The 12,653-nt window shown below is 36.9% G+C and overlaps 1 protein-coding gene across 3 annotated transcripts in view; it reads right to left on the reverse strand.

The window, feature by feature from the left end:
- FGF14 (fibroblast growth factor 14) overlaps positions 1 to 12,653 on the reverse strand; it is a 380,110-nt gene that overhangs the window by 154,233 nt on the left and 213,224 nt on the right. The window contains exon 2 of one of the 3 annotated variants that reach the window (XM_054271345.1): positions 5,956 to 5,995. The exons of the other annotated variants lie outside the window; for them this stretch is intronic. The gene's annotated coding sequence lies outside the window, so the exon portion shown is untranslated. The remainder of the gene's footprint in view (positions 1 to 5,955; positions 5,996 to 12,653) is intronic. 3 annotated transcript variants of the gene reach the window in all.

Below are 12,653 nucleotides of genomic sequence, written 5' to 3' on the forward strand. Positions count from 1 at the left end.
ACTTATCATAACAAACTTCTTTCGTCATGCTTCTATTTTGCAAATCTGGATATTTGGTATACCAGAGTTAAGAGTGTACATGAAGACTTTTTTCCAGATCACTCATGCAAGTGTCTGCCACTGCTGATTTCTCCCTTCAAAGTCCAGAGCATAAGATCAGAGAGTTCTGTTCTGCTCCCTGCAGTGAACATTAAAGATAGGCTCCTTCATATGAAAAAATTTTCTTTCCATGTGTGCTCATACACAGAAAAATCTCTACCTCAGTGACGGTTTTTTGGCCCTGAAAGTAAATCCCTTCAGCAAAAAAAGAAAAAATTGACATTACGTGAGAGGCTGACATTTGGAAACAGAGGAGACAGCAACATGTAGCTTGGCCAGAAACACTGAAGGAAGAAATGTATTGATGGTCACAAAGGGAGTGGAGAAGCTGCAATGACTTTTAAATTCTAGGCCAGTTCTGTAGGGTTTGAAAGCTTTGTAGAACACATATGTTTAAAACTGAGAATATTTAATGTTGAAACTTGAGAAAGAATCTGAAAAGAAACCCAAAATATTGAGTCCTATGCTGCACAGTATTAAATTATTCATATTTCTCAGTGAGAACTCTGTAAGTTACCTTAGAGAAATTACTAAATGTATGGTTATCTTTGATGATTCAACATTTCTCAGGGTTGGTATCTCAAAACAACTCCCAGGCAGCAATTTTACAAAATCTAGGTGGGTTTTTCATTTGTGTTTTGGTTTGTTTTGATTGATTGGCTGGTGGTTGGTTGGTTGGTTAGTTGCTTTTTACATTGCTTCAAGCTTCCCCTATTTTACAATGGACTATTTCTTGGGTTAGGTTTTTTTTTAATATTTTGAAGAAATGCAGTGTCTATTTATTAAACATGAGATGAGCTATTTTTTTAAAGACTGAGAAGAAAATTCACTATTAAATACATAGTTTCATGTTTTAGAGAAGGATAACATATGTAAGATAACTTCAGAAAGGTCATAGTCTACAAAGAAGACCGTTACCAATTTACTAACCAGAAAACAGAATGATAGCTTGGAGTTCCTTAGACAAAAGTATAAAATTTTTATTTTCTTCTTTATAAGGTAAAGAAATCTAAATTATATTGAAGACCATTAATTCTTTGTCTTACATATCATTATCAAGTGCATAGTGCTTTTCTTTGGGAAAAAGGTGGTCTGTTGAAGTGAGAAACTTTGCATCTTCTAGTCTCTTTTTATAGAGAAAATTTAATACACATATTTACACAGGCAGAAGAAATTATCTAAAAGTCACATGAACAAAACCAGCAGAACTCTTGGAGTTATATATTTCTTGAATGGATTTGTGAAATTATAATTTACAATACTCGAGCCATAAGAATGCTGTTAAGACAAGCATCTAACTCTGCTGAGATTTTTAGCAAGGATCAGCTTCTGGTAGGGCCATTCTCTCTCTATTAAGCATAAATAAGAAGCCCTGTACCTCAGTGAGGATAAAAGGAGCTAAGCTGAATCATAAATCTGTTTGTCAGTCATCTCCAGCACTGGTGGGCAGGTCAGACACAGCTTCACAAAAGACAGCAGTGCTGGAATATGAAGGAAGCAGCATCATGAATATAAATGTTAAAAAATTATTTTTATTTTTATTAGCAGAATTAGACTGAACTTAATTTCATAGATTGAGAGAATCATAAAACGGTTTGGGTTTGCTTCCCCACGCACTACAGGCTTGCCTCAAACTCAGGAAAACTAATATTCTGCTAATTCTCTTTTCTTGGGAAGTAAGTACCATAAGAAGCCTGCTTCTTCTTTTTGGCTGATGTCTATTTTGTTTGGACATCAAGTCCATGACTAACAATTTTCTCTTCACAGTATCTCCAGAATCCCATCTCAGAGTTTAATAAGAGAAATCTCTTCTCTTACTACTGCTAATGAGAATTATAAATAGCCTGAAAAAGGCAGAAAAAAAGTGGATGGGCATATTTACAAACTTGTTATAGTAATTTTAAACTAAATGTCTGAAGCAGTGGGCATAAATTATTTTAAAGGTAACAATCAAATTATAAAATAAACATATTATATTTAGCATAAGGCAAAAAAAATTTAAGCTATGGTCAAAGAAAAGCCAGACAAAAGTATATATCAGCAGCTAAATAAATCGACATCAGCATAGGACTCTTATAATTCTGATTTTTTATACAGAACAGCAGTTTTCAGGTACTGATGCAATTCAAACCATGACATCTTTCTAATTTACGCTGTAAAAATTCAATATGACTGAAGAACTAGAATTTCTTTTCAAAATGAACTTCATACTGTAAGTATTCAGTCTCAAAACATACCCCTCAGTATTCTTAAGAGCTCTATTTCATTACTTATAACAGAAAAATTACAAGAATCTAGCAAATGGTAGAAAATACACCCACACAACTGCTACTAAGTATTTATTTATGCCCACAGGAATGCGTTGCTTAAAAAGGATTTTTTATTCTTAGCAAAATATGTATCTAATTCACCACATTAGCAGCATTGTTGCGAAAATTTTTATGCAGAAAACAGCAAATACAAGACTGACATGCTGCAACATATATTTTTCATTCACAAATCAAAAAAAAATGGATACTGGTGTCTTTTCTGCTAGCACAGATTTCTAGGTGATGCAGAGTTACCAAGGACTCTCTACAAGCCCCCAAGTACCACTATTCCTCTTCACTGCAAGTGGTAAAAGAATCACTGCTCCACACCTGCTCCCATTACAATATCATTAATCCACATGCCAAGATAAAGATTTTATCTATCAGTATAACCTGGAGGTGGTGGCCCCTCCACTCTAGGCCAAGAAAAACTCTTGAAATTAAAATGAACAATATTTTAGTTTGCATGAACAGATGATTTTTTTGAATTACGTAGATGAATCACAATCCCATTAAAAACAAAAAAGGAAAAACCCAACTCTAATGCACCCAGCTAAACAGAACTTAATTTACAGTAATTATTCATCCTTTTGAAACTTTTAAAGTGCCATTATTGTTGACATCTTAGTAGCCCGTGCATTTTCTATCAAACAGACAGCTCTATTCAATGTGTGTCATGTCTAGGCAACAAAGTAATCATGAAAATTAATGATAATGTTATGAATCTCAGAATAAAAGCAATTAACTTTTTTTTTCCAAATGCCAATGATACAAAACCTCTAGATCTTAATTAGTTCTTTATCATCTTATTTCATATTTTTCCACAATATACAGTTATTATTTAATTGAAAGTTACATTGGGGATTCATTTTCCATCATGATGGAGTAGTTTTGCTCATGTTGACAATGTCAACATTTCTGGGAAGACTCTCTCCACTGAAAGTCTGAATTTCCTTGTATTGGGTTTGTGTGGCCAGGTTTTAGAAGCTGGGAAACACAGGGGTGGCTTCTGTAAGGAGCTGCCAGAAGTTTTCCCCATGTCCAGCAGAGCTAATGCCAGCCGGCTGCAGGATGGTCCCATTGCTGGCCAAGGCTGAGCCCATGAGGAATGATAGTAATGCCTCAGTGATAAAATATTTAAGAAGGGAAAAAAAGTATTGTGCAGATGTAATTGCTCTCTGAGAAGAGAGAAGGAGAGGAACAGCCCTGCAAACACCAAGGTCAGCGAAGAAGGAAAGAGAGGAGGTGCTCCAGGTGCTGGAGCTGAGATTCCCCTGCAGCCCATGATGAACACCATGGTGAGGCAGCTGTGATCCTGCAGCTCATGGTTGTAAATGGGAGTGCAGAAATCCACCTGCAGCCTGTGGGGGAGCCCACACTGTAGCAGGTGGATGCCTGAGACGAGGCTGTGAAATCATGAGAAGCCCATGCTGGAGCAGGCTCCCATCTGGGACCTGCAGATCCATGGAGAGAGGAGCCCATGTTGGAACAAGTTTCCTGCTAGGACTTGTGATTCTATGCCCCATGATGGGGCAGCCTTTTCCTGAAAGACTGCACCCTATGGAAGAGTGATCCACATTAGAGCAGTTCATGGAGAACTATTGGCTGTGGGATGAAGTTGTGTTGAGGAAGTTTGTGGAGAATGGCTTCTTGTGGGAGGGATCCCACGCTGGAGCAGGGTAAGGACTCCCCTCCCTGAGCAGTGGCAGGAACAACGTGTGATGAACTGACCAGAACTCCCATTCCCCATCTCCCTGCACTGCCGCAGGGTAGGAGGTAGAGCTGGGAAGGAGGGAGGGTTGGGAGGAAGGTGATTTTTAAGATTACTTTTCATTATCCTGCTCTGATTTTGTTAGTAATAAATTCAATTAATATCTCCAAGTCTGTTTTGCCTGTGATGGTATTTGGGGAGTGATGTCTCCTGGTTCTAAACTCAACCCATGAATATCTTATAATACTTTCTCTCCCCTGTCCAGCTGTGGAGGGGAGTGACTAAGAGGGTTTGGTGGGTGCCCAGTATCCATCCAGGGTCAGCCCACTACATTCCTCTTAAATGGACCAAGCAGAGAGAGATCACACAAAATCCCTTTATTTCTATTTTCACATTAGAAAGAAAAGAATTATCTTGATCACAGGTGTTGGGTCAGGCCATAAACAATAACATGCTGGGGATTAAAGTAATCCACTATAACATGTTTTTCTCACAGAAAAAAAAAAATCTGTTTTACTGAGTATCAGACAGATAAAATTTATTTTACCTTTTCCATTTAGTTTTTTGACACACGATCTGTGCAGATCAGTTAATGTACAGGATCTGATCCCTTATGTGCTGTTACCAAGAGAAGTGCACTATGCTGTTGAGAATTTACTGTGTTCTGTTCTTGTTTTCAGCTGAAATGGAAAAGCTTTCCTATCGTCATAGTGAATACAAATGCAGCTCTTGTTTCCTAATTATCACAGCTATTCAGACCTTGAAAATATGACTTGTTTTTGCTGTAGCTGTACTGTGCAGATCTTAGGGGTGTCATAGAAACTAGGAATGATTCACTGAGAAGGCATGTTCCTTCTCAGTCAATAGTGAACCAACAATTCAGAACAACGCAAAGAAAAATTGGTCTAGTGAAGATTGTATCTTCCTTGAAACAAGTTTTTGAAACATCATTTGCTTTTCTCTATTCCTTTTGATAACTAAATTCAATACAGCATTTTCCCCATATTTTTTTTTGCTACAGCTCTGATGTTTTATGTATCTCTCTGATAAACAACTTGTACCTTTTTAACGAGAGGGAAGAAATTAGAACTTTATGACAGAAAAAATCTCATCAAAGCCTACATGAAATGACAATGACTTTTAAATACCTTCTGCATTTTTGAGTGAAATGTTAAAACACTACACAACACAGTACTTTTTAAAGTGTGGAAATAGAAACAATACAATTTCTCTGCCTAATAGCAATCTTCCCCTTTGTTTTACAAAAATGATCCATTTACCTCTAGATAATATGTATTATGCCTAGCTGAGTACCATCTCCCTGTGTCATTCAAAGATTCTGCAAATAGAGTTTAAATTTACAACATTTTGATGAAAATTGAATCAGAAAAATCAGGCAGTTCTCTGTCATGTCTATAGCATTAGCTTTTCAAAAAGATAGCACAGTCTGTGCATGTAGCTGATCTTAGTTTAAATAGGATGATTACTCTTTCCCCATCACAGCTGTTTTATCCAAAATCCCCATATACAGTAAGTAGCCTGTTAAATCTTTTTAAAGATACTGGATGACTAGAAGACTTAGAACCTGGTCAGTTTAAGTGCAGCCAATTTGTGTCCAAGAGTAAGCACAGTCTGATTCACTACCTTTGTGTTGCAAGTAATATTTAATTGGCATTCTTTCTTAAAACGCTGCAGGCACTTAACTAACAAAATCTGGGAAGATGTGTTTTTAAAAAAAGCAGCAAATAGCAGTACAAGGTATCACCATATGATTGAGAAAATTCTGCTAAGACTGGTAAGTAGGGAGAGACAAAGAAGAAAGGGAAAATTACATACCACTATTTGTGTTTGTTGTAGTCCTCCCTCTTCTTCCACCCTACAAAACAAGATCCCATATAGCAAGCGTTATCTACTCTAGGAAGCAGGAGGCAAAAAGACTGTCAATCACAGGGGTATTACATACAGAAAACTTCCACCCTTTCTCCCCTTTGCAGTCCATAAAAAGAAATAATAAGAAAAAATTGTAGAATAAGGAAATATTCTATGATGGAGAAAGCATAATATGAAAAGGGGAAAGAAGGAGGAAGGTAGGATGGCAGAAAACAAGACTATGACAAAGACAATTACTAGTACGTAATTTAGATCTTTGTAATTTCTGTCTCCTCCCATCCTATAAAACAAGATTCCATACAACAAGCAGAAGTGGTAAGAAATGAAACTGGGAGACAGGATTGTCTAAATTGCCAGCCTGAAGAATTCTTCAATCAAATTACGTCTTAAGCACCAAGTCTTGATCAAATGATCGAATCTCCACTTTGCATATAACAAATATTGCTACTTCAGTCCTTGGTCTTGAAGATTGAAATGCTTCCAGTGGGCTACTTATGAGCAGGTACATACCAAAGATTTTCTGTACCCAATTGAGTATCTTCATAGCACTGCTTATTTCTAGCATTACTAAAAGCTTTCTTCCTCATGGAATGAAACAGACCTCTTCTTCAAATGAGTGTGATCTAGGTCAGAGGTGATGCAAGGACATCTGATGGCTCTTAAGTGACCAAGAGGTAAAGCAGTTAATGTGTAATGCTGAAAACTGAAGGAGAAAAACACATACAGTTCATCTGGAAGTAGTTAGTTCAGAAAAATAATGAATTTTGACTCCAGTGACTGTTTGTGCAGAAGGAAATTATAGGGCTCAAAGAAACTTTTTTATGTTGAACACTTGGAATATCCATATTTTGAAATAAGGTATATCCTTGCTTAGTGCCAAGGTTGCATCTTCAATACAGCAGGCACAGAAATTTCTTGAGCATTGAAAAAGAGTTTTTTGATGATCTTACTGGAAGGAGGAATTAACACCCAATCAGAGATCACTCAATAACAAAACGGTCCTAAAATAAGAGATCTCAACAGATGTAAAAGAGTGTCAATTCTTAAAAATGTAAAGAGAAACTAATGCTGCAACTATAAGACAAATAGGATGTAATTATTACCAGAATTGTAGGTAAGTTCAAGGAGATTGAAAGAATATTTTTTGAAATACATTCATTTCTGCAGCAGGTTATGGCGCTGCTTTTATACACATTTAAGTAGGCAGCAAAGCCAAGAGAGGAGGAGAGGGCAAATTCGATATTCATGCAATCACTGGGCAAATATTACAGCAGGACAAGCATTAGAAAGGAAGTTTCCTGACATGTTAAATAAATGCATCTTCTAACTGCAAGTTCTGGATCATAAATTACCTGGTTTCAAGAAAATCAGAAACCATTCTTCTATATCACTTCCCATAGGAGTAACAGTTTGTTCACTACGCCATAGAAACTGGAATATAGTCGAGTCATACATTTGAAATGTTACAGTACTGGGAAGCTTGCAAACTTTAGAGACTGATCTTTTTCTTAAATGACCTTTATAAAAATTTTACCTACACAAGATGCAAAGGTTTGGGCATAAAAAATTAAAATTCCTCAGCTCCTTATGAAATCTCCTTTAGAACAATATAATTAAGTCATGTGGGGTAGACAGAGCAAGAGGGAACAGCAGTATGATGGAAGAAGCAAAATCCAAGAGAAGACAAGATAAGCTGGTTCTTCTCAATAGTAAACCCAACAGAAGAAAACCTTGAGGCTGGCTGAAGATAAAATAACCCAATCTAAAAAAAAAAAAAATTAACTTAGAATCAGAGAAACTGTGAGAAAACAGAAATGTATTGCCATTCCTGGAGAAAAGAGGAATTAAACTAGAAAGCAAAATAAATTACATATTTGCCTTATGGTAGCTACAAAATGATCTGTAAACTTCTATTTCCATGTAGCAAAGAGAAGATACTTCTTGATGACAGTCAAGAAAACTGAAGAGCTACAGGTCACAAGAGAACAAAAGAAGGCAGCGCTACCAGATGATCCACTGGATTAGGGAATACAAGGCAAAATGGGTCCTATAGATGCTCCAAGCAGCTGGCAATTGATACAGCTGCTGCAATACCCAGCAATTTCTGGCTGCCCAAATCTGCCATTCATGTCTGCTTTACCAGAACCAGAACCATCAACCATGCCCAAATGATCTTTTCACAAGGGCAGGCAAACAAAGGAAATACCTTTAAACTGAAAACCAGCAGGTTTAAATTTCATGTTATGAAGAAATTTTTCACCATGAGAGTGGTGAGGTGCTGGGATGAGCTGCCCAGAGAACTTGTAGATGCCTCATTCCAGGGAGTGTTCAAGGCAAGCTGGATGAGGCTTTGAGTAACCTGGTCTAGCAGAGGATGTTTCTGCCTGTGGCAGGGGTGTTGGAACTAAAGAATCTTTAAGCTCCCTTCCAACACAAACTATTCTATTACTCTGTGATTCTATGATTATATAGATTGCTATGCAGATCCAGAGAACATAACACTGCTGCCCTGCTACCTACAGAATTTTTTTTCCAGAGAAGAAAGGTAGAAATTCAAATAAGGAGCTGGAATGAAACCCATAGCATGGAGTTGCACTTCTGACTTTATGTCTGTGGAAGCTGTTTTGATCCTACAGGCTTCTGGAGTTCCAGTCAAGTCCTGCTTATACACATCAGCCACTGAAGACAGAAGACAGCAGGCTTGGATTTCCCTTGGGAGTTAAAGCTTTGCTCCTTCAAACACTTCTTATTCAGCAGCAATAATCTTCGTAGACCCAGCAGTCAGACTGCATCATCTTTATATGCAGTTTGCTGTCAGACACACACTGCCTGTTCAGATTAATTGGAGTAAAGCCTGCCCAGAGTACCCAAGGAGGCCCAAATCTCACAGCACAGAGCTGGTAATATGAGCATAATGCTCTTAGGCCTGTAAACTCTGCAGTTAGTCATCCTCATTCCAAATAACACATATGATTTCCTCACCAGAAAGATGTTAACGGCCAAGACGACAGAGAGCACATTAAGAGATGTGGTTCACTTGCGGTGTTGGGAAGACCTTTTGGAATGAAAAGTTAGCCAAAAAAATATATAAGCAATTCCTAAAGTGCCAAATTTGTACTTTAGCAAAAATCATCAAAACGTTGATTTCAATTAAGCATATTTTAACTAACATGAAATACATAATTTCTTATGCATAATATATATGTAATACATGTTTAATATATTAATATATTACTATATATAATATATATTAATAATACATAATTTCTTCTTTCTACATCAGAAAAACTGCTTGATCTTAAGCAGCCTTGCTGATGTTGCAGAAGTTTCATTGGTTGCGGGGATTTCCTCATACAAAAGATATAACATTGGAAATACCTGCTGAAAAACTGTACTCAAAGTCTGAATTGGGTATTTTTTGGTGCTAAATATCATAACCTAAAGAGTTTTGAAAATTCGTGAAAAGATTTTTTTTTTTCCCCTCAGAAGAAAACTATCCCATTTGTAAATTCCCCTATCAATCTGCAAGGCAATTGGGCTTTTTGGTAAAGTTATTTTTATCTGTGTAAATCTAATTATTTGAAGAACAGGTCCCACTGGTCTGCATAGCACCAGCCACAATGCTGGATCAGAAGCAGGCAGTACAGACACAAAAAGCAAGGAATCTATTTCTGTAGGAGGGACAGTCTTTTCTAGGTGGGACACGCTCTGTTAAGCAAGTGGTGAATGTGCACAGAATAAAGAGTTTGAAGTGAATGCCTATTTTAAAAAGAGAATGACTAAATAATAAGAACAGTTACAAAAAGACCACCTTTTGGGCAGTGAGATGAAGGACAGTTATACTGATTGTAAAGAACACCTCAGCTGCCAGAATACTTGGAGGGGGAAGAAATATAAAGGAAAAGACCCAAGGATCATAAAAGGACAAAAAAAAAAAAAAAAAAAAGGCTGCTGACAGATCATTTCATAAAAAAAAAAAAAAATAAAAAGCAAAAATTGAAATTTCTCACAAAATCTGACAAATCTGAAAAGACGCTGTGCTCAGTTATATCTGCAGTCTAAATTTTAGCATAAGCATTACCAGAAGACAAACTTCTGAAAATAGCATTCAAATACTGGAACTTCTGTTTTCCTTGATAGTCTATAGTCTAGGGAAAGGAGGAGAAAAGATTTTAAAAAGTAGAAAACAAAAAGGAATAAATTACCGAAAAATTAACCAACGAATCCTGGAACACTAAGGAGTAGAATGAGGAAATGAGACAGCTCCTACTAACTGACCACTCTGCCAGCATGTCAGTGATATTGGATATTTCTGTGGGACATGCAGTGCTCACAGATAGAACAATGTGATTTCCACACTACTGCAAGAGACAGGCAACCTGTGACACGTGAGCAAATAATGTTGACAAAAGTTTGAATACGATTTTTTCCCCCTCAGGTATCTTTGAGTCATGTACAAGAAGAGATACACTTTATGACTGAGCACCCTGTTGTTTTTTGAAAGCCAAAGCCTTCAGCTCAGATCCCAAGTGTTAAGAGAGCCAGTGGGCTGGTGTAGAGTGCAACTGAATTGTTTCCACCTCCCACTGTTCAATTTTCTTTCTGTTTCCTCATTTCAAATTGGTGGAGCTATCTTGCTTGTTGTGAGAAAAGTTATTTGGTGGGCCAAGGTAAGAAGCAACATATGAAAATAAAATTAAGATAAAGTGTGAAAAACAGGACAGAAAATTTCTTTGGTTAAGGTTCAGCTATCTCTGAAAGATGAACATAGAGTTCAATCACCACACAATAGCAGCATTTCAGATGTTGGAAAAACATCTTAGATATTTTTCCTTCTGTAAGAAAGGAAAGAATAAAAGGGAGAAAATACATACTAGATGAGAATATGGAGTTTGTTTTTCGGGCCGTTACTCCTATAACAATGTTACTCAGAAAGTAAAAAAAAATATAAATCTAAAAATACAAATCTACTAAATGTAGATTTATATCAAAGAGACCAGACATTTTTCAGACACATTTCAAATGGGCTTCATGAGATCACATATTGTGTTTCCCCAGAGTCTTTTTATTTTTTGTCATCTTTACAGTGAAAATAAGGGTTAATAGATTCTATTAATAGAATCCCATTAATAGAATGGGATTTAATGTTCAGGCCAGTTAGGCTTGTATACTCATTAGTTCAATATAAATGCACATATTGGAGCTTACAATGAACTGCAGATACTTCTGGTTTTTTTTTTTTTTTGAAAGGTAACTAACCTCCTCTGGCTCAACAGCCCCCATAGAACAACCAAAGTTACCCTGTATGCACCTAACAGCTCAAAAATTGCAATATAAATAATAATTATTGTCTAGTCACCACAGTTAATCACTCACTGCACTGTGGACAGGCAATGTGTCAAGCAAATACCAGCTGTAAAAATGCAGCCATATAATTAAATGAATTAATTTCATTTATAAATTAGTACCTTTTGCTCTCCCAAGTTTGCTTCAAGAATTAGGATTTTATAATACCATGTTTATTGTTTCAACCCATTTTTACATGAAGAAAGTGACGTACAAGATTGGAAGAAAAGATAGCATGAACTTCTAGGATGTGAGCACTGCAGTTAAATGCAGATCTTATGGGACATGATTATGGGGACCAAAGGAAAACCAGAAACTCAGGAAGGGAAACGGAAAGGGAAAGGGAAAGGGAAAGGGAAAGGGAAAGGGAAAGGGAAGGGAAGGGAAGGGAAGGGAAGGGAAGGGAAGGGAAGGGAAGGGAAAGGGAAAGGGAAAGGGAAAGGGAAAGGGAAGGAAAAAAGAAAATTACTCTACTAGGCTCATACAATAAATACTAGAATAACACCATATTGCAACTAAGCTCCATTATATTTCCTGCACTTACGTTTTTAAGAGAGATGCTGCTTCAGGGAAGGATGTCATTTCCCAGTTGTATGGATGCTAGAGCATGACAATCCACTTTGCTTGGTTCTACAGCACACAGTGCATTTCTGGACTGGGACTATGCCTTTGTGGGACTACTACAGTACAAGTAACATGTCTAACTAAACAATTTTTATATAGTTTTGTAATATATCTAACTATACAATCTTTGTGCAAAGTTGTTCAGCTGTGGCTCTTTGTCCATCATTTATTTGGAAAGATTACTTGAGTTTTTAATTCCACATCAAAATAGAAACACTTGTAATATTTTGGCTTCCTGGTAATATAAACATACGGGTTTTGTGTTTGAGAATATGCAATGAATGATTACCTTTCTAATGTAAAGCAGTAATCTAAGTGTGAATCTGATAAAATAATTATAATACCACACCCAAATTTCAGCGAACCATATACAATGGTCATCATGAAATACAAGAGAAAATTTTCTACAGAAAAGATGCAAAAGCTGCTATAAAACAGAAAAGCGGGAACATGGGATGAGAAGATAAAGAGCTACGTGTTGGCTTTACGTGGAAGTCTGAAGTGTTAATGACAAGATACCTAACCTGGAGGAGAAAATCTTATTCCCAGCTACACAAGCTGAGCCCCCATATGAGCAGAGTGAGGACTTACATTTGGAGGAGAGAAAAGAATTGGAGACAACAGAATAACAGAAAGTGTGTGTGGGTGTGTGTGTGTGCGCATGCCTGTGTGTG

The sequence above is a fragment of the Melozone crissalis genome, unplaced genomic scaffold (genome assembly GCF_028551555.1).
Source record: "Melozone crissalis strain CALT ecotype California unplaced genomic scaffold, PUWL_Pcris_2 ptg000013l_1, whole genome shotgun sequence".
Lineage (NCBI taxonomy): Eukaryota > Metazoa > Chordata > Aves > Passeriformes > Passerellidae > Melozone > Melozone crissalis.